The 23,248-nt window shown below is 36.1% G+C and overlaps 1 protein-coding gene across 3 annotated transcripts in view; it reads left to right on the top strand.

Annotated features, from left to right (window-relative positions):
* The window catches only part of CNTN5 (contactin 5), a 674,955-nt gene that overhangs the window by 186,220 nt on the left and 465,487 nt on the right, over nt 1–23,248 (top strand). The window contains exon 2 of one of the 3 annotated variants that reach the window (XM_086739601.1): nt 9,275–9,415. The gene's annotated coding sequence lies outside the window, so the exon portion shown is untranslated. Of the gene's footprint in view, nt 1–9,274; nt 9,419–20,823; nt 20,922–23,248 lie in introns of those variants that run through there. The other 2 variants (XM_086739602.1, XM_086739603.1) reach the window with 2 other exon arrangements.

Raw genomic sequence — 23,248 nt, 5'->3', positions numbered from 1 at the left:
CCACAGTGGCCACTATTTAGCAGCATAGCCCTCTTCACTCTGCAGTTATCATGATGCTACACCTCAGTACTGTTGTGTGGAATAGAGAACAGTTCACTTACCTTTTGTCCTTACTGTTTTTTAGTTGCAGGCACTGTGTATTGTCTGATCTTTACTCTTGCATTATCTGTTCTCTTGTAGCGACTTATTAAGTAATGCTGTTTCCCTTGCAGCTTTAATAGACCACTCTTCTCTAATTGAAGGAACTCTGCTGTCTGAGAAGCAGCATGTTTCCAAACTGAAGTACTGCGACAGGCAGATTTAATTTGTTTTACTGTTTAGACAGTGACGCACTGTTTGACTTTGTGCAAATCACATAGGAGGTCCGAATTTACAATCATCTGCACAAAGTTTGGGTGTCTTCGTTTTGTTACGTACCACAGGGTTTTGTTCTGAGAGGCACTCAACACAGAGAACAGCAGTTAAAGGCAGTGAGAGCTGCAGGTGCTTGACATATTCAAAAATCAGAATAGTATTAAAGTGTTTCAAAGTCGACATCTTAAAACACAAGATGATTTCAAGCATTTATTTTTAATATTGCCTTGAAAAATCCTGTTCCTTGATTTCCCTGTCTGCAAATAGAAAATAATTGTCTTCACATGGTCTGTTGAATGGAAGTGTTTATAAGACTTTTTAGGATTCCTTGTGTTATAGAATGAGACACTTACTCAGCCATGTTAGTATTATTAAGTTACACATGCTGGAAGCATTACAAAAAACACCAGATGAAAATAACCCAGCTGAAAGTTAGACTCCGTTTGCTAGACTGTGGCTATTTGCCAGGACTTCTAATAAACAAGAATCAGTCAGTCTTCACTGCACATTGATCCACATTACTGGATACCTTATAAATCAAAATAAAAAATGAATTAGTCATAATCCTGTCTTTCCTCCTAGAAAGTGACATACATCTGTGAAAAATTATCTGTGGTTACGAAGGTGAAAGAAAGCATCCCGTTAATTAGACTCGAAAATAAGTATTTGCCACAATTAAAAAGAATCTGAGCAAACAGATGTAACAGAAGTTGAACTCAAAGGAGTTCATCATGAGATGATTACTTGCATTGGCAACCAGCAATGACAATGTGCGGGTTTCCAAAGGTGTTCTTTTACTGACGGTGACAGCAGCAGCAGTGCCAGCAGAAACATCATCCCTGGTAGAAAGGTGCAGCACCACGTCCTTGTCTGTGAACACGAAGATCCAGTTGGAGTGAAGTTTAGTAACAGCTTTAGCCAATAAACTTGCTCACAGTTTCCTTCTCCCATCAACCTGCCTATGTTCTATTGTGTTGGAGCAAGCTTAGTTGTATGACAGAGCGTTTAGGGGAGATTATGCTATGACAAGACAATATGCATGAAAAAAATGTGAGACTAAACGTGGTAGCACAGAGTCACGACCTAAAGGGTTACCCAGCCTGTGGGTGTATAGACAGCACTACTGTGCGTTTGTAGGATCTCGTAACACACAAGGAGACTTTTATCCTCTAAATTTCTCTACTTTATTACAGATAATTCAAATACCATACAACTCATGACTAGCAAGAATACTACCACAAAAATCACCACTAGCAAGTATAACTATGATTAATGTAGTGAATATATATATATATTCAGCTATTACAAATTACTATCAGCAATCAATAATATAGTATCAATCAATAGTATGGCAAAAATCATTAATAGCAACAATCATATAGCAACAATCCATATAGTAACAAACAATAACTATTACAGGTTACTGCCAATTTGTCATTACTGAAACAACTTATCATAAATATAACAACAGATACACTTATGATGTATATGGATATATGGATATATGTAAAATACCTGTGTCAAGTGAATTAGACAGATTTCAGAAAGGGCCAAACCATCCCAAAGAGGAGGACAAACCAGTCACCAAGAGGGACCTAACCATCCCGGGGGTGGGTGGACAAACTGAACCAACCCCAAAAGTGGACCCAAAGTGGGGACCAATAAGGTAGCAGACAGATTCTCACTTCAAAAATGATCCTCTTCACAGAATCTGGAATCAGCCAGGTATCCCCTATGAGAGTCAAAGATCTCATAGAAAGTTTATTAGAATTCAGCTTGTTTAGGAAAGTAAAGGTATGTACAGCATGGGAAGTTCTCAGAGAGCAAGGCTCCATTTTGGATAAAAATGGCATTCTTTTTATATCATAAATATAAGAGGGTGTAGGACACCACCCCTTTAAGCAGCCAATAGATGCTGTTAATGTCTATTCTCCACCTGGAACAACCAGTAAGTGATGATGTTTCTATTCTTTCAGTCCAATTTTATTTTCCCAGACTGCTTCCACTTTTTCAGACAATAAGTTGCCATTGAAGTTTCTTGAGTTTTGTACTTACTGATGGTATCTCAGGATGCCACTTGTTTCTAGGTTCTCCACCTGAACTTCGAAGAGGCCAGCTGCACTTTTCAAGGGTGTTTCTGGTCCCAAGGCCTAGTTCTCAGGATCACAGCTCCCAGACTAGCAGGCATTTTCTTCTGTTAGCTATTTCCCCCTTTCTAACCAAGCTAATTTTTGTGTGCTCACATCACAAAGTTATAGTATTATGATTTAGAGTAAAATCCCAAACTAAAGGAGGCAGCACTGTTATTCACTTTTTACAGGCTTCTCAACTGGTGCTAGAGAAACAGGAAACAGAAGCCAAATGTTACACCGTCTACAAACATTGGCCCACTGGACAGATGATCTTTTGGAGCTGAATGTGTGTCCTCAAAATTTCGTGTACAAGGCTAGGAATTATCTTGCATCTAAGCAATTGAGTTCTTCTGTTACTAAACTCTATAAAAATACTCATTATAATTTTCATCTTTATTGCCATTGGCTGCTGGTGGCCTTTCACTTGCTAGTTCATCTCTCCATGTTTTTCTTTCTGGAAAATGGACATTCACTTCTATTATGAAAAAATCATTATATACTGCAGACAACTCTGGTGCTAGGTGTTACAGATATTAGTCACCATTATTATTGTTATTATAATGCAGAGGGAGAAGAAGGACTATTCTGGGATCATGCCTACGCTTTCTGAAGCTTGTGGAAAGTGTATGTCAGTAGTCAGTCCAAAAGTACTTGAGAGTATCAAGACATCCTTTAAATTTAAAGATTTATCTGTTGCTGTATATTTAAAGACTTGAATAACACTCTCCACCTCTGTCTGCCAGACTAAAAATTTATTAAGAAATTAATTTTTTGAAGTTATTGAGCTCCAGGGAATATATGTATATTTTAAAGAAATTCTTAGATTCACAGACTTTGTAAAAATTTTCATGTAGGTTGAGTCTATTAACTACAGTGAAGAGGCTAAAAATCAGTCTGAGGATCATAACCTGCTACTCACTATGTGATATATATCATTCCCTCGTGCCTACTTGCCTTGTGCAAGTAAATAACAATTTTTCACCACTGCAGGATTTGGTTTTTAGTTTCTAAGTGGAATCATTTTTGTCTTCATTTAAGTTCAGAGTTAGACTCAGCGTCCTTGTAGCTGGCCAAACTATTGCCCATCATACAAATACAGAAGCGCTTTCACACCTCCAAGTAAATAAGTGGAAATCCTTGCTTATGCTCCATTAAGATATATATTACATCTTTGATTCCTATATGGATAAATCCAAAGGAGAAATTAAAGGAAGATGTGAGATAGGAGAAATTACTAACTCATGAAGTAGCTGTAAGTGTTTAAACTCTGTTTTAAATTATCTTGTCTTTTAAAAGGCTTGAGCTGAAATGCGAGAACTTACGTAATGACCAGTACACTTGATAAGGAGCCTAAGGAGCAATTTCTTGCCTTTAATATTTCCTAGTATGCCTGCCCTATGTGTTTTTTCTCATATTCCATTTTAATCTTCACCTGTGAAGACTGTATCAAGTAGCAGAAATAGATTGAAGCAGAAAAGCAGAAGAAAAAGATGCTAAATGGAAAACATTGCACTAAGAATTCAAAGCAGTCTTGAAACACACAAACACAGAGGAAATATTTGGTACGTTTTTTTTATAGCAAGCATATTCTTCGGTGCAACCTACAGTACAAGGCCTCCCAGAGGACATTTAGGAGCACAGCTGTCTTTGATTTAAATGGAAACTATGTTTGCTGAGGATGGTACTGCCTGCCTTGCAGTCACCAGGTAGCCTGCTTGCACAGCAGGAACCTCTTGCCTGTACTATAGACACAGATAGAGAGACCCGCTTCAAGTGTCTAAAGATGCCTAGAGCTTCCTCTAGTCCAATGTGGGAGGCATTACAATTCTTAGAGAAGCTTCTTTCTTCCGTGCAGCAAATGTTGCCCTGACATGTTTTCGAATTAGCTAGGAACTGTAGGCCCATTTGATAGAATAGGAAAGAGGCTAAATGAAGTGGGAGGAAGATCTAATTTAGGCGCTTCAAGAAGAAAAGTGAAATTAGTGAATAGGCAGGTGAGCAAAAGGTAACTATTTTTCTGAAGTGTGCTGCATCAGAAGCAGTAGATTTGTTTAATAAATGCAGAAGGGCAAGTCAATTGCCCGGGTATTTTAAGGAAACATGAAGGATATTGTGCTTCTACACAGAATAAAACTTTAAGAGGGCATGACTTTACTGAGAGAGATCAAAAGCAGGAGGGAGATCTATACATCTCTCAAGCTATTTTTTTTTTCCTAGCTACCTGCAGCCGATCTCAATCAAATATCTCTCCAAACCTATTACCTCTCTATTTCCCTCTTCTGCCTTGCCCTTCCACAATATTTGTTAGCTTTAGCACTGCTTCCTCTTTCTAACATAGAAAAATTCACTGATTCTTAAACAATCGTTAACGAGAATGTAATCTATCTTGTCTGAGGTTCACTGGGTGACTGCATAGCCCTACGGTGAGATATTCTTCACGTAGTCTTCCTGCATAGCCTTTCTGATACTGATTTTACACCTCTCTTCTACTCTAATTTCCTGTTCACTCTACAGTGTACCATCTATTAGTCACAGAAAGTTGGAAAGTATAAGACTCTGGCGTACTCTGAGGCTTGCAAATAACCACAGAAAGGTTTTAGACCTTTGGGTGTAATGGGCTGTAAAAGCAAAAGCTGTGATTTATTGTTTCTTCCAGTTACCGAAACCTAATGGCTAGCCGACCTTCTGTGGAATTCAATGATCTGCAGATATTTCTATCTAATAAGAAGTTTGAATAAATTGTGATTCTTTTCCTTTTAATGCATCATACTTCCATGTTATTGTGCAACCTTTTTTTTCCACAATTATTTTTTACATTCAGTTCAAAGCTGAAAATAATACAGATTTATTTTTATTTTTAAAACAAATAATGTTTTAAAAAATGAAATCTGTAGCCATTAGTAGTAAAAAACTCAGGTGAAATATTCCTGTTACTTCATGTTAAATCAGTCTAAAAATAAAAATATTAATATATAGGCATATGGATATGTATGAACACACAGTAATAGCTTGTATTGTACACACACATACAGTCAAATAGATCACAGATATATATCTCTGTAACTTACGCAAGAGAAAGAAACTCAAGGAAACAGAAATGTTAAGTGCAAATCATTTCTAAGATAACTGATTTGGCATTATTTCAACAGAGAGCTTCTATCTTTGTTTCTAATTTCCACTACAAAAACAAAAAAAGAAAAAAAAAACCTCAAACATATATATATTTTATATATATATATATGAAATGCCACAGAATGACATGATTCTTAAGTGTAATGTTTTCCTTTCCCAGGTGTGGCTTAAACCCTGCAGGCAAATGATTGATCAGCTTAATAACATCTAGGAATTAGTTCCAAAAGGTGATGAGAGGAAATGGAATTTTTATTCTCAAGATATTTTTATGACCACAAAAGAAACACACCTTATATGTAAATTCAATAATTTATTGTTAGTATAATTTAAAACCTAACTGTCTACTTGAAGAATTCTTATTAGTTCAGTTCTTATTATTACAGGAAAAAAAAAAAAAAAGAAAGAAATAGAAAATAAAGAAAATAGTGCTGTTGCAGGAGAAGCTGAAATTTCCATACACACACTTCTGCTATTTACCATTTGATGATAGTTTAAGTCTGATTTTCCAGCACCACCTGGATCCAAAGGCTGGCTTCAGTCTGAGGAGAGGGTACAACTAATTGTCAGCATCCTGAGTCCTTCACTGGGACTCATGTGAATGATTTATTCCTCCACATCTAAGACTCATATAGGGACATTTTAATATATTTGCCAACATGCTTACAACTTGCTATTTGTTCACTGTTTTTCAAGTGCATGCTTCATCTGGATTTACTATTTATGACACACTTTACATATGTTAGATGTGTTCTTTGTTCTCTTTCTTGCCTATAAAACTGATTTTGCCAAGTCTGCACCTCGGCAGACCATTAGTGGGTTGTTTATAGTCATTGGGTCTCTATCGTCAGCCTGTGTCCTTTCTCTTGTCATTGTGTGCCTGCCCCTTTCTACACTGCATCCTGCGTCCCCACTTTCAAGGTCTCTTTTGTGATACCATGACTATATTCTTCTCTGCTATGACATTATGTTAGAGTCATAAATATTAGATTATACACATAATAACTACCTGTTACTACCACTTATATGAAAATTGTATCATAGAAGGATAAGCAAAAGCAAAATGAAATGGACATAGTCACTTGGTCATTTTGAAAATTGCTGTTACAGCTCTAGCAGCTACAACAAAGTTTAGCTAGATAAAACAATTTTAGACAAAGTAAACCTAACAAGCTTCAGTCTTGAGGCCTTGCAAAGATAGGACAAAAACCATGGCCTGTAATACCAGTGGCAATATCTTATGCACTGGGCTGGGGGATGCGTTCCATTGAGAGAAGTATCTAGTGCCTTTTCTACCTTTTAGGTAAATTAGATGCTTCATGGATGAGGTCTGCAATATCCTGGTACTAACGGGAGAATCTCATGTTTTAGTCAAAGGAAATAAATAGTGATTGTGTGGAAGTGCTTCTGCTGGAGATAGGAGCTGAAGCTACTTCTCTCAAAGATGAGTAATGGTTAACCCCTTTCAGGGTATATCTCTAAATGGTTGCTAACATGCTTAAAAGACAGGAGGGAGGGATTTGGTCAAACTTGGGTCAAACTAGACAGGGGGAAGAATGTATTTGTAGGCTAACTTACACAAATACTTACTCACATTGGTAATTATCATTAGTGATTAGAAACATACAAATATTGTATCAGATTATACATTTCCGAGTAATAATATAGACTGGTCTAACTAGGACAGTAAATTGGCTTTTATTTATTTGTTTGTTTATTTTGACTAGGCCAAAAATTATTTAATAGATGTAGTTCCCAGCTGCTGACTGATTCCCAGGAAAATATCTTAAGTAGAGAATAATTTGGAACAGAAGACATTCTTGTGACTCCTTTAACCAGGATAGAGTGAAAGTCAAGGAAAGAAGCATCTGAGAACATAACTGAGGTTGGGTACAAGAAAAACTGGGAAAAAAAAAAGCTTTAAGAGCATAGAATCATAGCATGGTTTGGGTCATAGCATGGTTAAAGGTCATCTAGTCCAACCCCCCTGCAAGAAGCAGGCACATCTCCAACTATATCAGGTTGCTCAGAGCTCCATCTAGTGTGACCTTGAATGTTTCCAGGGATTGACTACCTGTCTGGGCAAGCTGCTCCAGTGTTTCACCACTCTCATTGTAATTTTTTTTTTTTTTCCTTGATCTAGTCTAAATCTACCCTCTTTTAGTTTAAAACCATTATCCCTCGTCCTATTGCTACAGTTCTTGTTAAAAAATCTGTCCCCATCTTTCCTATAGGCCCCCTTTAAGTACTGAAAGGGCACAAGCGGGTTTCCCCAGAGCCTCCTTTTACCCAGGCTGAACTGCAGCTCTCTTAACCTTTCTTCGCAGGAGAGGTGCTCCAGCCCTCTGATCATTTTTGTGGCCCTCCTCTGGACTCACTCTAACAGGTCTTCATCCTTCCTGTGCTGAGGGCTCCAGGGCTGGATGCAGTACTCCAGGTGAGGTCTCACCAGAGCAGAGTAGAGGGGCAGAATCACCTCCCTCGACCTGCTGGCCATGCTTCTTTTGATGCAGCCCAGGATACGATTGGCATTCTGCGCTGCAAGGGCACATTGATGGCTCGTGTCCAGCTTTTCAACCACCAGTACCTTGAAGTCTTTCTCGGTGGGGATGGACTCAACTTGTTCATCCTCCAGCCTCTATTGATACCAGGGGTTGCCCCAGCCCAGGTGCAGGACCTTGCACTTGATCTTATTGAACCTCATGAGGTTCACATGAGCCCACTTCTCAAGCTTGTCCAGGTCCCTCTGGATGACATCCCTCCCCTACAATGTGTCAACTGCACCACTCAGCTTGGTGTTGTCAGCAAACTTGCTGAGGGTGCACTCGATCCCACTGTCCATGTCATTGATAAAGATATTAAACACTACTGGTCCCATTAAACACCCCTGAGAGGAGGTGATTTAACTCTGTTTTTTTGCTTTTCTAATTAAGGATGCTAACAATTGTTCAAATTTACTGAAAGTAGTGTGATTTCTCTGTTGTTACCAATTTAACTTAATGATTGGATATCTAGGTAGAAGAGAGTAGTTCAAATAATAATTATTTTACGGAAGTCATGCTGTATTTTTTAGGTTGATAAATCAAATGGTGACACATGCCTTTAGCATAATTTCAAATGAGTAATTTGAAAATGGTGTAATCAACGCAGTTGTAATTACATGTTATCTGGAAAAGATCACCTTAAAAATAATAATATGAGAAAGCAACTTTAGAAAAATCCTCATGACATGGTTTAAATTCAAACAACTGATATTATTTTATATTCCTTCCATTATAGATGAATACACATGAACATAAAAGACAAAGTGTAAATTTGTAATTTTTCCATTCTTCTCAGTGCTATCCTTTCTTTATAGGGTAGCAGATAAACAAAGAACTCTTCATTCCTGTTTCTTTTTTTTTTGTTGTTGTTGTAAGAAATACCATTTTTCCCCTAACAGTGTAAACCAAAGCACTTTTGAATCCTATATCCATTCTGAAACAAGAAAGGTATGTCAGATTTAATTCATACAGCCAAGCAGTGCTGCCATGTCATGCAACATACAAGGAATGAAATGTTAGAGTCAAATGAACAAATCTCCACATACAAGAAGGTTTGAGTAATCTAAGGCTTCAAATACACATACGTGTAACTTTTTTTTTTTTTCTTTTCCACAGATTACTGAAAAGGAGTCCTAATACATTGTGATTCAGTTCAGCTTCTGAGTGTCATCGGTTTTCAACTTGTACAAGAACTATTCTGTGGAGATCATTTCTTTTTTGAAGAACAACTTCTGTACAGCCAATAGGAGAGTTGAGGTAGTTGATATTTAAACTAAACTGCTTTTGGAATACCTTTATGAGCTTTATTGATTGCATTTATTAGTGTATAAAATCAAACACAGATGGTCTCAACAGCAATTTAGCCTAAATAAACTTAGAAATGGAACATAGATTAAAAAAAGAAATCTAGTTTTCTGAGTAATGTTGTTATGTTTCTGATCATGGGTTTGTAGAAAGTTCTGTCTTGAAAGTGTTTACCACTCCTTGTAAATGTTTTAAAATAATCACTGCAGTATATTCTTAACCTGGGTGCACTAAATAACTTTTAAAAAACAACTCCTGTCTCGTGTTTAATAGCATCTGATTAGTTCTGGAAAGCTCTGTAGATAAGATTTAGATACAAAGCTTATACTGCACTTCTGACCTCCCAGGTATCTCAATGTGGCTTGGTCTAGTTCTAGAATATGGTGGGTTTGTTACAATAATCTGAAATCACAGGCAAGTTCTCGTGAAGGTAAACCTAAAGGTTAAGGATAATGCACCCTGTTAGGCAGTCAGATTTTGTTCCCAACTAATATTAAGCAGTTTATGTAACTCAGTGGATGCTTAATTAAAATATTAGAATAAATACAAATCTGTGTTAATGAAGCAGGTGAATGTCAATAGTGGTGTGCTCATTAAGAGCCTTTTGTGATAAAAATCAGTATGATATGAGTCATTTGAATCTGATATTCATTATCCAGATGAACGATGGATATTCACTTTAAATTTATCAAGAATGTAGCCGCAGATGGAAATAAGATGGAACAAACGTTTGCGGTTATCTGTTAACTGGTGTGCTTCATCATTTAATAGCTGAATGACTTATGATCATGTAGTTCAGAACACCTGTAATTAATTTTTGAGTTCAGTCTTTATTCTCAGCCTCAAACTATGGTTTATTAATAGGTCAACATAAAGAGCTTGCTAAAATGTAATGTGTGGCTGTGCAAACATATTTGGAAGCACATAGTTCATTGTTGGATGTCAGATGTTTTACCTGCCTACCCAGCTAATTGAGAATCATATTCCAAAAACTAGAAAGCTATTGTAATGAATGAGACAGACAGTGACCTCCAAACAGACATAACTGAATTAGAACTGATGGACTTGATATGAATAGATTCATACTGTCATTTTAAATATAACACATTTTAACTCATTGTCCTGCTCTTGACAATGTATTGCAACCACTAAAAGCATAGGAAAGACTGGCAGATAAATTATAAATTGTTTTCTCTGTACACACCTTATTAGAGTAGCAGATTTATTGGAGGATATTCTTTGTATAAAAAAGTATTTTGGCTCTGAGTGGATGCAAAGTAGGCATTCTATCTTTAATGTCCTTGAGGAGCAAAAGGTAGTAGGAGGACAGAACAGGGAAGAGTTTTTTCCAAGCTATAAATTAAAAATCACTCTATTCTCTTTCTTGCCGAAGAACAACAAAGATAAATTTCAGCTATAATTTTGTTTGAAAATTTAACTTCCTACAGATTTCTGTTTCTCAAAATAATTATTTATAGGCGAATAATTACGTGTGCTGTGTCAGAATTGAATTAGTCTTTAGGCGGGAGAATGTTGATAGTCCAATTTTGACAAATATGCCAGGATCATTTATGTAGATATTCTTTTTACATAAATCTATAATAACAACTGACAGAACAAACTTCTGGCCTGCCAGCCTTCGTGCATGATGTTAACTTCATCCTCTGTTGCAATAGAGCAGAACTGAGTCTTGTGTCTTCTGTCTGTTTCTTAAATCCATGTAGTTCATTCATAATAAATATGAAAGTATTAACTTACAGAAATTGCTATGTAAAAAAAAATAACATGACCTGCCAGTGAAAAACAAATTATGATGTGTTTTGTTCCACTTCTATAAAGAAGGAAGATGATTTGGCACGATTTTGTGCCTAAGCAGGAGATGCTTATTCATTAGTGAAGAATATGCCCTCAAAACAGTGTCTTTGGTACTCCATGCCCTCAACTTCTCAGTAAGTACACAGTATGAAGTAAAACAGATTTAGGGAAAACACTCACCTCCCCTGAATATAGTCCCTTGAATTTTTTTTTCAACGCTGAGGTCCAGGAATAATTTCATCCCTCCTTTCCCAAAATGCACAAAACCTCCAGTTTTTTGGTTTTTTTTGCCTCAGATTGTGCTAATTCTCCTGTTTCTGTTCTTTCATTTTGGTGGACTTATCTTTTGTTCGATTTCCTGGGAATAAGATTTACATACACGACTGTTAAATCAAAATAGCTGGTGTATGTCAAAGTCTGGTTCTTCATTTTAAGTTAATCACTCAGATAAATGTAGAACAACAGTGGCAAAACGTACATAAATGAAAGAAATCTCTCTGATGCGTATTTTTGAATAGGCTCTGTCAGTCTTTTTATAGTATCTATCTTTACTGTATGGACTTTGGCGTAGTGATTACATTCAATAGATCTTTTTAGAGTTGTTCTTTCTCTCAAATTTTGCTGGAAAAAAATTGTGCCAGTTGGGAAAAACAGTTGCTAAAAGGGACTAGAGAGGGGTTTTGTATATTGTTATTTTAGTCTGAAATTCTGACAGTTGTAACAGTGATGGACAGGAACAAAAGTAGCAGTGATTTTCAAAAATACAACTCTGCATTGTCTTCCAAATGTGAAGATTTCAATAGATTAACATATTGAGAGAGTGGAAGGACCTGACATGAATTAGTCATTTTCTGTACGTGTGGAATTTAACAATCCTTAAGTGGCTTGTGCTGGATAAAAGAAAAACAGAAAAATGACCTTTATCTTTGTCACCACTGCAAATCATGTTGTTCCACTGTGCCAGTGATGCGTAGAGGTGGAAATAATGGAGATGAGTACAATAGACTTTTCCATAGACTGAGTTTTCCAGGTCATTTAATTCTCTCTAGTGTCTTCAGAACCTTTCCAACAGAGCTAATGATAACAGATTGCCACATTATCCTGTTCGTGATGACCTGTTTGGGTAGCTGCCAGAAATTCTACTCACTCAAAACTACCGGTGACAAAAAAAAAGTGTTTACTGAATTCACTTCTGATAGTTCTTATAATGTATTCAGGGGAAATAAAATAATATATTGTATTATTGAGTACTTCATATGTTAAGTAATGATTTGATTATTTTGAAAATTGATACTTTAGATCTGGGCTGCTGCTCTGCTGCAGCCGGTTTTGAACTTTCTTTCCAGACTCTGGTCTTCTGCCAGTTCACGTTTCATGGGATAGTTCCCCCAATCTAACAAAGTTGGTTTTTTCAGCATATAGCCAGCTAAAGCTATCCACACTAACTCTATCCTTGCTAAAAGAGAAATAGCTGTGGTTCTGAGGGTGGTGAATGTAGCTTTTTCCTGGGAATTGTGATTGCTTTTGGGGTACATGAGCTCAGAAAAGTGCAATGAAGAAAGTCTCATCAGCTGTGCATATAGTGGCATTCAGTCTCAGACACTGATCATTTTAGGTTTTACCCTATTTTTTTTTGTATCTCTAGCTTTAACTTACTTTTGTGAGAACCAGGAAGTTTGAAGTCAGATACACCATGTGATTTTTACCATGAAAAAACAAACCTGTGTTTAATGAATGAATTTAATTAAATAAATGTATAGAAATCTGCCCATTGGCTACTTGAATATTCAGTATTTCTCCATTTCAATCAGGATAAAATAATTTCATAAAAAAGATTCTTCCTGGAATTCTTATACTTTTGAGATATCTTGCTCTTGTGTGTTATTCTACCTGATTTTGAAGAGCTAGAGGGACCTAGAATTTTAAATGTTCACTGTTTATTCAAACTGATTCCTAATCTTGGGTGTTTGAAAAAGATTTGAAATATTTTTTTTCTTCTTTTTTTAAAAAAAAACCCGTACATTTAAGTTTCGATAGAAATGCTAGATGCATCATACTTGTTCCATATCAATGCAAAATTCAGAATGAATATTACCAAAGGTTACTTACTGTACACCAATGATTCTGTTAAGTTTCCATGTATGTCTTTGTTTTCTAACTTAGGACTGAAGTTCAAGCTTGCGTTGGGCATTTAAGTCACCTGCATGGCTTTCCCTTGATTAAAGTTTATAGAACTAGAAATACTAGAGGTGGAAAATGCCATCAAATCTATTTGACATGTAAATGCTCTAATCAGAATAAAGATTATTTTGGAGACTGTTTCACACATGATAGCCTCAAATTTCAATATTACATAATGAGTTTTGACTGCTGGATGTAGAGTGTGGCAGTTCAGCAGCTGCTTTGCTAGCAGCTGAATCATTACAGATGAGTAGCAGCTTCTCAAGTTGGGGAAAGCAACATAGACTGGGGAATCATGAGAGTTATGACAGGTAGTACAGTTAATTGTATCACACTAACTTTAAAATGAAGGTGTAAAAGATTTTGGACTTGTATACCTGATATATTGTTGCTGTATTGTTGCCAATTGAGAAGATTCTGAGACAATTCATGTTTTCAAGGCCTGAAACGGCTGTAGTGATTCCTCTCTTTCCTACTTGTGCATTTGCATTAGACATAACTAGAATATCAGAGGGTTTCAAGCTTGAACCCATTTACTTTAAGGCTTCAATTCTATGTTGTACCAAATTGCTTAACTTTAATTTTGTGATGAACTCATATTTTGCTGCTGCATAGGTTTGCAAAGGTTAAAATGGTATAAAATTAGACTTGATGTTAATATATTTTTTTTAATGACTGAAGTCATGATGGACTGTAGTCCTGAAGTATTCAAATTTTAGTATCATTTTCATTAATACTGAGTACATAACTTGATGGATTAAATTATCATATATAGGTAGATGTCCCATATCTGGAAACATTCAAGGGCAGGTTGGACAGGGCTCTGAGCAGAAGGGTTTTACTAGATTACCTTTAAAGGTCCCTTCCAACTCAAATTATTCTATGATTCTATGATCTACATGTACAGTTCAGGACAGACTAATGAGAATCATATGTGTAACATATTAATAGTGGTTCACTGCTTTCTGTTATAGCAGAATGGGAAAAATAGAAATACTGTTTTAAGTAAATACATGTATTCAGGTTTCAGATCTACTATAAATCTCTCTCCCTACAAGAAGCCATTATACATCTCAATGTGATCTAAAGAAGGAAAGATTTTATCCTAAGATAGTTACTTAGGCTCATTCTGACATTACAATGGAGCCTAACAAATGACAAATCACTGCAAAACATGTGGTTCAGTTCTCTCCTTGCTACCCTTTCTTCCCTGGAGCAGATCTACAGATTGTATAGCCAATGCATAATGGTAGAAAAGATTTTTTGTTTTGTTTCTTTTCCTTTTGTTTGTGGCTAAACCAATATACTAGATGTGAAGGAAATTTCAAGGCAGCAAGACTTCCACTTTCTCTGGCAGCTTAATATCAGATTGACTTTGCTATATCAGTAAGTCACAAAGCATGCTTTAATTTTTGAAGCATGGAAGATCTCTGCACTGATATAGCATCAGAAATCTTAGTGTGAACAGAAGCGAACTACGTGCAGAGCCATTCCACTGCGGGTGCTACTTGCCACTGCTGAATGATTAGCTACTTCTGCAAAACTAAGTGGGATAGGGCTTCGCCCCGCCTCTTGTCTAATTTTGTGGAGGCATCATGTTCTTCAGGAAAACAGCAATGGGTCAAATCTGTCCAACCTGGCCATTACACATGCAAGCAGGCTTCAGTCTTTGTTAAGAACAGCTCTAAAATTTTCATGAAGACCACATATGCCTACTTTCCACAGTGAATATAGAATCATAGAATCATAGAATGGTTTGGGTTGGAAGGGACCTTTAAAGGCCATCTAGTCCAACCTCCCTGCAAGGAGCAGGGACATCTCCAACCAGATCAGGTTGCTCAGACCCCCGTCCAACCTGGCCTTGATTGTTTCCAGGGACAGGGCATCTACCACCTCTCTGGGCAACCTGTTACAGTGTTTCACCACCTTCATTGTAAAAAAATTGAATATGAAAGCCCAGTCTCCAACCTGGCCATGGCATGTCCAGCTGTGCCCATTGTACCACTGTCTCTCAGCAGCCAGGCTGAGATTAGCTACAAGGCAGCCACTCATTCACAATGGGGATAAATTCAGGCAGGTGGTTGTTGGGGAGGATATTGCACAGCCACCCATCCTTTCCTAAGAAATGAGCAGGAGAAAGTCTTACTTTAGCTATATATACTTTGTGAGTAGTTAATGTAAATGTTCAAAGTGACAGGCATCTGAATCTTGAAGACAGCTCATTGACCATGTCTTTTCAGATATTGTATAACTATTACCCTTTTATATGGGATTCAGATATTTGAGTGATAGTCAGCGGTAGAAATCCCTGAGTTAGAGGGGAGCTCATATTTTTCATTTTTGTTTTTTAGTATAGAAAACCGATAGTTGAAATTGATAATAAAAAGGCATTGAGAAAGCTTAAGTCTGGTTAGGTTTTTCATTATACAGTTTATACAGGCACAACTATAACTAACTTCTTATGAGCATGTGTTTATCTCATTTTATGTTACATTCACAGACATTTAAAGTTTTCAGAAGTACTTGTAAAACATATGTTTATAATTATGGTTTCACTTTATCTCCCTAAATGTAAAAAAAAGAAAAAAGCTAAAATACCATAAAGGTGCTTATACCACTCTACCTTTTACATGACTAGAAAAGAGATAAAGAAGCTGTCAATACACTTTGACTGGGCCTCAGGTTTTCAGATTTGAATCCATTTTCATGTCTCAAGTCTTGCAAATATCCACGTGAATTAAAATTAGCTTTTTTTTTTTTTGCATAATGTGATTTTTTTTTTTTTTAGAAGAGTTCTATACTACAAATAGCAAAATAAAACACTTCTTTAAAAATTACTTTTCTGGACTCTAAGCTAGAAAAGACATCTGGGCAAATGGGATGTATTTCTGAGTTTTGCAGTGCTTTTAAGAAAATAGTAGAAAATCCATAGCCTCACACAAAAATTAAAACATTACATAATATAACAGAGATACTCTGAAAGTAAGAGTTAAACATCCCTAATATGCAGCACAACTCCTTTATCAGTAGTTTCAGGGGAAAAAAAAATTACTTCTACTTTGACAGGATGAAAAGAACCAAACCTAAGTATTATTTGTTGTTATTATACTAATTATTAGTATTTATTTGTTATAGTAGGAGTATTTTTCCTGACTAAAGTCCTCAGAATGAAAGCTATTTTAATCCTCTTAATAACATAGGCAGTGGGGTTTCTAAAGAAGTTTTGTAATTAATCCTTTCAAATTTATGTGAACATTGTTATTGTCTTAATCTAATATTTGATACTGATAGAAATGAGCTGCAAAATATTAAATGACATTTTGCAAGTACTGTCTTATAAAGTTTGTCATTGCCACCTGACACAAGCAATTTTTAGAAGTCAACAGTCTTGTTAGTTAATGTTAATGAATTTGGCAGTCACACATAATTGCCTCTTACCTTGATTTTCATATCTTTTTATGGGATTGCGTGGGGGCTTTTTGAAAGTATAGGCTTCAAATTTATTGATTGTGCCACTGTAAAATCACTTCTTGCAACTGATGTTTGCCTGGGTTTTCTGTCACATGAAGTAAACTAGATAACTGCCAAATCTGGTAAAATATGGATTCATAGAAAGACAGAAAAATGTGAAGTAGCATGGAACTACATCTTGAAGATGAAGTTCTTATGTTACATGCCTTCTTATGTTTCTGTATCAAATAGACTACCAAAAAAAAAAAAATTTAAAAAACAACCAGCAAACAAACAAACAAAACTCATTAAGACTATAAAGCAACTAATCAGTTTGGTAACTGTTAGGGAATTTTTGTTGTATCCCTTGAGACAAATGAAACACATTTGTGCTTTTTTTTTTTTTTTTTAATGAACAATATTGAGCAGAATCCTATAGCAATATGCAATTCTATATGGAGTCTGCAAAGATGCATCCCAGGCAGATTCCTTATATACCCCTGTTCCCTCACCAATCCCAGGAGCTGTTACTTGGGGCACCTAAGTCAGCCCACGGGTCTGTCTGCCAGCTTACCTCTGCTGCCCAAAGGTGGCCCTTGCGCTTGGGACCCTGAGCTCTCCCATACCGGGATGACTAGAAGTGATGCTGAGGCTGTTTCTTATCTCATCACTGAGTGAAATGTCACTCCCTTACAAAGAATCCTTCTGTCTCTGGCATTCCTCCTTCAAACCAATTTAACCCCTTCTTATAGTTGAGCCTTCCTGCGCTCCTTGCCAGATCATTCCTCAGCCACAAATTACCATTGCTAAGTAGTTACCATTAGAATTTCCCCTTCATAGCTAAAATACATTTTAGGATTTGGGAGTTGAGTAGGAAAAGGAGGGTGGCAAAAAACCCTCAGAAGAGGATCTGATTAACGCAATATCAATTGATAAATGAACAATTCATTCTCTGAAGACAAATCCAAGAGAGCTCGTAGAATGACTGACAACATCATGTCACTAGGGAATCAAATGAGCCAGTATAAACACTGTGTGAAGATAAAGTGGAAAAAAATGGACAGCTGTGCCAGTCAAGTAATCTCCCAAATAATTTAGCAAGTAGAAGGCATAAAACATATTGCAGCCTTTTAACTCACTAGAATGATGTGGGGACCAGAGCACAAAAAATAAACATAAAAAAAGAGAAACAAGATTATTCATTGCATAAAATTGCATCAACTTAAAAAAAAAAAAAAGCCTAATGAGAAGGATGATGTAGCTGAGCAACTTCAGAGGCCAACATTGTCTGCTTCACTGTTTTTAACAGTTAAGTAAAATCCATAGCATAGCATAGGTGGTGGTAGTGTAACTACTGACTAACCATCTAGGTGATACAGGAAGCATAAAGGGTTGTGTGAGAATTAGATTGGATTATTAGGGATTAGGCTTGAATTTCCACTTCTGCCTTTGATTTTCCTACAGAATATATAATTGAGCAGCAGAAGAAAGAGAGATTTTTAAACGCTGGTTTTATTACTTGTTTTTATTTCCCTTTCGTAGAAAGGAAAATGAACATATACCATTATCCTACTGAGTTTCTACTAAGTCATCAGTGTTATTAAAGCTCTAACACATAGATCATAATTTGTAAAAGAGTCTTGTTTGTGAACATAGCAAAAGAGTAATAATTCAGCTGGGGATTAAGAATGACTCCATTTTAAACCCAAATGTTTTTCTTTAATATTTTTAGGCTTGTATGAAATCTATCAGAATAATTTATTTTCTTTATCGATTTTAATGGTAAAAACAAATAAAATCTTAATGATTCTTAAGACCTCAATATAAGTAATTTTGAAATGGCCCTATTTGAAAATGTGGTAATTGTCATACATAAGTAATCAGTCATGTTGCTAAATTTAAAAATAATTTATCTGATGAAGAAGAAATGTGTTTTTTTCCCGCATAGTGCATTCATTTTCCATAACAAATTAGTGCCCACATAAATTCAGTCTTCCAGACAAATGAATGTTCACTTAAATGAGAATCTGGAACTTGCACATTAAAATAAATGTGACTGTACTGATCTTAGCAACTGAATTAATGGATGCGTATGTGGTAGCGTCTACTTAGCTGATATGTAGTTGTATGTAGTTAAAGTAGTATGTAAGTTGTATGTAGTTAAAATACACTTTTTACAAATGAGTGTGCATTTTTCAATTCCCATTGTATGAGGTTAGAAATGCATGCGTGAATTAGAGAGCATGATTTCTTTATTTATCTTTAACTTTGTTTATACCAAACTTGCAATTTGTGAAACAGCCAGTCCAAGATACTGATTTAAAAAAGATAAATTAAAAAAAAAAAGAAGCCACTCTTCTTCCATACACTTTACTACACACCTAAGGAACACTGGTTTTGAGCCTCATTGCGGAGTCTCTGTTTGTAATGAGTGGAAAGAAATAAGAGGACATAATTCAGTTCAACAGACATCTAAATCATCCTCAGGGTGTCTGCCAATAAAAGGAACCTGGGATGCCTATTTGGGATGAATCGACCCGGTATTACATGTTAAACTTCATTTGGCAGCTCTCTACAGTATCACGTTACGGAAATCATCTTCTTAAAGTTTTGCAAAATAGGGTATGTAGAAAATGAGTAACAGGATTTTTATGTTGCAACTCTATAAACCTTAATAATTATAACCTGTGTTTAGTGTGAGATAGTTTTCTTCAGAGTATGTGCTGTTTGTATTACGCATTCAACCCTTATAATGAAATGCTGAGGAAATTACATCCTTATGGTTAGCAAAACAAAACTTCATGATTCTTATTATAAAAGCATTTTGTCATCATTTGACTTTTCTTCAAAGAGCAATTACTCCCAGCTGACATACCTCAATTAGATGGCCTAATCTGAGTCTTACTTATCTGTTAGAGCCTTTTTTACTCAAAGGGACTATACATATATGGTCAAGATTATAGTCACCTTCTGACCCGTATCTACTAATACATACTTAAATTTGCCACTTCTGTTGCAGTATCCTGATTTCAGCGCTCAATTCCCTTACCACAGGTCAGTCAACCATTGAAAGCTTCTGCTTAACATTTGGGTATGAAATATGTTCACTTTTCTGGCTCCTGGATGTTCCTTCTCTGCCATGTGTTTAGAGCTTATTCAAAGACACATTCTTTTAACGTGAAGTCTATCTTTAACAATGTTGGACAGAAAAAGAGCTCAATTCATGACGATTTAAATCAAATCTAGTTCCAAGTGGTTTATTGATTTATTAATGACACATAATTAACCAGCAATCAATGAACTGTATATTCAGAATCAGTATCAACAATACAAAATATAAACTACAATGCTAGACATATGTAGAATTGCAAGAAACCCCTTAAAATTTCTAAGCAGCCTTTAACAACTAATACTATGCTAATGTGAATTGCACACACTTGCACAGTTGCTCGCGTGCTCTGGCTTTGCCTGCACCCTACTCGCCCACTCACTGGTGAGACAGGCCCCACGGGTGCACACGCGAGCTGTGGGTCCTGCGTTGCAACCTGCGCTGCTGGTGCCCTGGCTGCATGAGGCTCCCTGTGGCCCTCAACAGTGAGGATGGTCTGCCCAAGGCAGAGATCGCAACGATAGCGGGGCAACTGGCATTTTCAAACTGCCGTGGTCTTTTTGTACTTCTTTTCAAGCTCACTCCCTTGTTTCCAAAATTTCTTTGTAATCCCCTGTACCATTTAATAGAGCAGCCATTGGCATCTTCCTCTCTAGGGTTGTCGGCATTTGGGCACACAGGCTCTTGGACTGTGCTGGGAAATCCGTTCACATGGCATACAGTCCAGTTGCCCAGCTACTGTTATCTATGGTAAGGGGAGCACGGGGACACTTACCTTTTCTTGTCTTCTGCTGCTTCTGTATCGGACTTCTGTTTCTACCCTGCAAGGGAGAGAAGAGCCTAAAACGTCACTGGGCTACAGCGTGCAAGCGCCTTCATTGGAGGGCTCTAAACTTGTTGAAGGTGAGTGTGGAGAAAATCCTAACACCATAGTCAAGAAATAAGAAGCAGTGCATATTGATTTGGGTGCTACAGAATCTCTTACAGCCACACAGAAGCAGCTTAAAAGTCTTTTCTGTAAATGTGTTGACTTAAAGTTAGTCTTAAGCATCTATGTATATATATTCACTGGATTAAGAATGTAGGATAAGACAGTAGGCTGCTGGGGATGATGCTGCTTACATAGGATAGAGAATTCATTATAGCGTATTTACATTGTGATAATCAATTTGCATTTGTTTATCTTTCCTCTAATATCCATGATCTTTATGCAATTCAGCTAGAGTTATTACCAATATTTGAATAAATGGCAGATTTACTGCATCCTTTGAAACAAATCATTTGTTTAAATCGTTGTGCTAATCAAATATATTTACTTTGGAATGGAATTAGTACTTAATGTCGTTTATGCTTTGAGATGTGAGAGAGCATCTTATTTATTTCTTATTTCTTTATCAGCAATTTTTTTTTTCTGTCAAATACTGAAACATGCCATACATTGTAAAAGTAATTGGATGTAGCTCAAGAATAGAGTAATAAATAGCTATCCAATGTTTTCTTTTGAATAATAATAAAAAAATCCTGAGCTTTATTTAGTACACTCTGTCTTTAGTAAGTGTGGATAGCATGTTTGACAAGGGATTTGGAGATTTGGACCCAACAAGAAACCAAATACAGTTGATTATACAGCTATCTACATACATTTTGAAATTTAAATCCTTATGTTTTCAGAGGGGGATTTTACTTTTATAAAAAAAAAAACCAACAACAAAACAGTTAATACATAGATGGTCAACTCTACTGGCTTTACTAAAATGAAAACAAATGTTTTTGCATTTACACGTCTTTCAGTTTGTGGAATTTATTGTTTTTGTTTTAAAACACCAGTTTTTCAGCAGTTACAGACTTGCAGCACCTTTAAAAAACTGCAGCTGACTTCAGAATAAATGTATGTGACTAATGTCAACCTCCTTGTGACTAAAATTGCCTTTTAAAATGAATTAAACATTAAGGTTCATCTAATATAATTCTCTTTTTTAACTGTAAACTAAAATTATAATAAGTTAATGTCTCTAAGAGCACTGAAGAACAAGTAATGTGTCCAGGGTTTTCTATATTAGCAGAGTTATGTAAAAGCTTTTAATTTGACAGCCTTTAGAAAAGCAAATGCTTATAGTCTTTATTTAGTTTTAAAAGTCTTTTCCCTTTAGAAACTTTAAAGTCTACTTGGATTTGTGGAGTGTCTTCACTTCATCTCACTGTAGCCTAAATTTTGTTTTGTATACATCAGAGTAAAACAATTGCAATTCTGTGGAAATTATTAGCAAGTAACTTTTGTAAGACAACATTAGAATTTGATTTAGTATCTCTTAAATTTCAGCAGAATATTAAATCATGGTGAGGAAAAGAGAGTAAGAGCTTGCATTCCACATTCATTTATCTTGGTTTCTGAAAGATTTTTTATATGATTTCTTACAGTAATTTCTGATCTGTAAAGAAATTGTTCAGAAATTTTCTTCGAAGATTTCTCTGAAAAAAAAATGACATTTTTGTTAAAAAGAATGAGCCAATTCTCAGTATAGAATAAATTTTAAAAAAGACAATTTATTATTCTCTCCTTAGAAGCTGTGAGAATTCCTTATAATGCTAATCTGACAGCGAAGTTTTACCATGAGCTTTGGAAAGATCTTGCCAAATGGAAATGATCATTGCTTTCAGAATTTTTATGGAAGCGGCTATGTCATATTTAATAGAGAAGTTTATGTATGAAGTCCGTAAAAACTCAGGCACCTAAAGTGTGATACAAGCACAGCTGAGGAAAGTAGACTCAGTTCCTACTGAACTCCCACTTAATCACACAGCTAATTTCACTTAGGTTTTTTAGTTAATATTTCCTTTTTTTTTCTCTAGCATTCTAATTTTAGACAAACACACCACTGCTACTTTGCCTCTTCACTCCTCTACACCTCAAAACCCACTTGGGATCTGGGTGTTGTCCGATCCGGAAGACAAATGTGGATCAATAACAAGACTTATGTCCTGATGAAAGGCAATGGTGCCTCCTTCAGAACCCTAATGCTAGGGGCAAAATTTGACATTTCCATGGGCTATTTGAATGCTCTATTTACATGATGAAAAGCCAAGTTCTCTTTACTATGACTGTGTTAGCTAAAGTAACCCTTAAAGAGCCTTGCTTTTGGTGAGAAACTAGCAGAGCTGTGGCTGTTTTCTTTTTAGGTGACACGTAAAAGCATATGGCTTCAGAGCTTTGATGCTATGAAAATGCTGGA

Source organism: Chlamydotis macqueenii, chromosome 1, assembly GCF_036417535.1.
Source record: "Chlamydotis macqueenii isolate bChlMac1 chromosome 1, bChlMac1.mat, whole genome shotgun sequence".
Classification (NCBI taxonomy): Eukaryota; Metazoa; Chordata; class Aves; order Otidiformes; family Otididae; genus Chlamydotis; species Chlamydotis macqueenii.
This window is presented reverse-complemented; position numbering and strand designations above follow the sequence as displayed.